Here is a 4,077-nt window from a genome sequence, read left to right on the forward strand (position 1 = left end):
ATGTATCCAGTAAAAAGCGAACAGGATATAGTGCCTGCATGTAGCCCTATCTATGTACCTATTATATCAAAAATGTGCATTGCCTAGCGAATACCCTACCTGATATCTATCTATGGTTTAAGCTTGTTAATATAATATAAAATGAGGTTGACAATCCTAGGAGATTTCTGTAACCTGTTACGATGACCCTAACCTGTACAACTCTTGCAAATCTCCCTTTCTGTACCACCATAATCACATGCCTCAATAAAATAAAGAATTAAAAAAAAAAGAAAGCGTGGCGCGAACACATCATTAGATGCATTTATGTCAAGCTCAGGGTGCTGTCTGCATAGTTGGCCAGCCTGCATGATTGGCAGGCAGCCTGACATGTATACATGCTAGGCTGGCCTTCCAATTCTTTAGGCAGACATGCCCACTTTTTGGGCATTTTTGCCCCTTTCGGCAGTTCTGATTACATGATTTGCGTCAGTGGCACACCCTTTTACCCCACCCATTAACTTTCTGCTTCACTGGACACTGCTGTTAGGGGTATGGATTTACTTTAAAGATGAAAGCATAAATTAGAAAGAGATTGGCATAGGGTATGTGCTTTCTTATCGCTGCATCCTATGAGTTTCCATCCAACACCATCTCCATCAGATACATGACGCTTGGGAGGTATGATTGTTTTAGTGTTTTTGGTCGATAAGATTCCGTAATTAGGCCCATCATAATTGTCAGCACCAGGCCCAATGGGCTCTTAATCTGGCCCTGACTCTCAGTATCCCCTATTGGAGAAGCTTTTGAAGTGGCTTCACAGTTTTGTATTGTTTTCTTTCTGTGGTTTGTTTTTGGATCGAGCACAGAAATAGAAATTTGTAAGAGATTCAACTTGATGGATTTACATATTTATTTTATACCTGAATTTAATGTAACTATCATGAATTTTCAACTCACATGTTCAGGGGCACAATTCTGCATTACATTTGCACATTTTAATTATATTTCTACAATAACAGATTTTAAACCGATACAGATTTGATGGGGTTCTCTGGAATTCACTGCTGAAGGACACAATGCTGACAAGTTAACTTAGTTGTTCCATGCCCTAGCTTCCTTTTCAATCCTCGGATGCATACATGTCTTATTTCAGACATCCTTCTTAGATCAGAACAGTTAGTACTGGGTAACCGTAACATCTATGTCTAAGCTGCCAAAATGATCAACAGAGTTATTTACTAAAATGAGAATTCAAAGTGAATTACAGCACTAAGCCCAGAGTAGTCAAACTGATAGCATTGATGTCTTAGATCATTTTTCCATTTCAGCTTTTTCTTTTTTTTTTTTTTTTTTTTTTAATTCTTTATTTTTTGTCGTGCATAAGCTTATAACAGATGGTCGTGAGGTACCCCAAAGGCATTCCTCCAACGCATTATACACATTTCAGTATAAGGGTACATGGGAAATCTAGCACAATTTTTGTTTAGAGGTATTTCAAGCAATAAACAATAGAGGGTTTAAACAGCTGAATGTGTCTCTTAACTTCAGGTAACATCGCTGGCATTTCTATTCAGCTAATTTTGAGCAACTTCAAGTAACAGTCAGTTTGTGTGATACTGGCTTAGTCTAGCTTTTTTACAAATGTGGGTTACGAGTTTGAGATAAGGGTTACAGTAGAGTTAACATTGCAGGTACATTCACCTAATTAACATGAGACATACATTGCGCTGGCTGACTACATGAGAGGTAATCTAGGTAATCTAGTGCTGCACCTATGTGACATATGAAACGCTTGGGAGACATGACAGTAGTCTGACTACCCACAGGGCACTTGTCTTGCTTGTATTATGAGACTGCGGAGATAGGACAGAGACAATAATGGAAAAACAAAACAATAAAGTGCTGCAGGGAACCACAAATCAGGGGATGCAAAACGAGTGTGATTAAGGACCATGTTCAGCTGTGGTGAAAAGAGTCCCAATGGTTGCAAAAATCTTCACCCGATGCCACTCACGTGCTGAAGTAGGTAGTCCCTTCTTTGGGTGGCACGTTTAGCTTCTCCCTCACAGCCAGAAAGTGGAGCTCTGTCTCGCCAGGGCACCCAAACAGCCCAGGTCTAAGGGCTGCTATCCAACGTGTTGTTTTTCCGGTCGGTGCCGCCAGCGGGTTTGCGCGGGTGTGGATGTCGGTGGTTGTTCCGATACTTGCCAGAGCTTTTATGGTAATGTCCTTTATGTGTTGTCCGCTTCCTTATTCCTGCGGTCGGCCCCATGTTTAGGTTTTGCCCTGCCCGTCTAATCCGAGGTCGGGTAGTGCTCGTTGCTTTGCGCGCCGGACCAAGTGGTGTCTGCATCAGGCTTTGCAGCTCTGTGTCTGCGCACATGGCCTCCGCCATCTTGGATCTAGGCCTGGGGCGTGCGCTGTGGTGTTTCTGAGTGCTGCTTCAGGGTGAGGACCGGGATCACCCCCCCGGTCCAGAGGGGGGGGGAGTCGGGACCGGGTCCGCCGGCAGTATCTGTGCTTGTCGGGCTCCAGTGGGCAGGATAGTGGTGCGGCGGCCGTCCACTCCACTCACTGCCGGGTAAGGTCTCGCCTGTGGCCGCAGGGACCTCTCCCCTGAGGGACTAGAACTGCAGGAGCAAGCCTCTCCTCAGCTCTGGTAGCCCAAGGACATCGGGGGTCGCAGTCGCGGACCATTCACTCCCTCCTCAAGCATGGTTTACAGGCTAAAAAGGTCAAATTTAGCAGGAGCTGATCCGTCCTGCGACCGCTCAGCTCGGCGCCCGGCCCCGCCCCCCCATTTCAGCTTTTTTGACCTTAAATTTGAAATTTAATTAGAATTCACCTTGAATTCTCGTATTAGTATAAATAACCTTGTTGATGTCTATGAGTATTTGAACCTACTTTGAGAGAAATACTGCTAGAAGTAGATACTGTGTTACATGTGACATCTGATATCTTGAGCAAAGATTCTGTAGTTTGCATCTCATTCACTCATTCTCCAGAGCGCTTCCCGTGACCATGCAGAGGTCCATGCAGAGTTCTGACCCTGTCATTCACCAACCTGCCCTGATCACACACAGTTGATTGGCAGGATTTCCTTGCTCACAGGATCCTCAGCCCTGCACCCACTTGTTTTCAATAGAACAGTCACTTGGCTGATTTTAGTATAACCAAATAGCTAATTGCAAGTTAGCTTCTGGCCTTGTGCCTTGGTGTTTTTTAATTCTATTTCTAGAATTGGTGTTTTCTAATTCTAATTTGATGTTCTAATTTTTACTTTATAAATTAATTAACTTTCCCAGTGTAGAATTCCTACATTAGATGCACCCAAGGTATCATGGGTTGGTAGAAACAATGCAATGCAGAACTGCAGTAGAGGTAAGCATGTTTTTTACTTACTTCACTACTGCATTATTCACCTCCAGTTAACATTGACAATCATGTACAGGGTTGAAAGAATTAGGAAGTCCCTCTTTAATTTGGCATCCAAACATCAATCCCTTCACCCCTAGGACTTTGGGCATTGTAAACTGGCTGAATTAATGTAGAGAGGGGCCTGGTGCAAGAAATCCTTTGGTGCACCCCTCCAGTGCAAGGGTGGCCAAAAGGTAGATCCCCATTTGTTGCACAACTCCTACAATGCTAAGTCAGCTGGGGTCTATCGTTTGCCCATCCTTGCAGAGTTGGGTTTGTGAGCAATGGTTCGGCATTTGAATGTAAGCATGTTTAAGTATAGAGTATGTGTGTACATGAAGGGTTGTATTTACATGTACTGTTGCCATTGGAATGCAGTCGTGTACTTCTGTGTAGTGTTTACATTTGAATGCATTGATGTGGTTTTTATATAGTGTAGACATTTAAATGCATGTGTGCTTGTGTGTGTAGTGTTGGTGCTTAATTTGGGTGTTTTAATGCAGGGCTATGTTTGTATTTATTTTTTGCATTTGATTGCAGTGGTGTGTTTGCACACACACACACACACACACACACACACACACACTGGCACATACAAACACCCTAACACACAAACTGACACATACACAAACTCTGATATAGAGATAAACACACTGGCACATACAACATACAAACACT

This window comes from Pelobates fuscus, chromosome 3 (assembly GCF_036172605.1).
Source record: "Pelobates fuscus isolate aPelFus1 chromosome 3, aPelFus1.pri, whole genome shotgun sequence".
NCBI classification, from domain to species: Eukaryota; Metazoa; Chordata; class Amphibia; order Anura; family Pelobatidae; genus Pelobates; species Pelobates fuscus.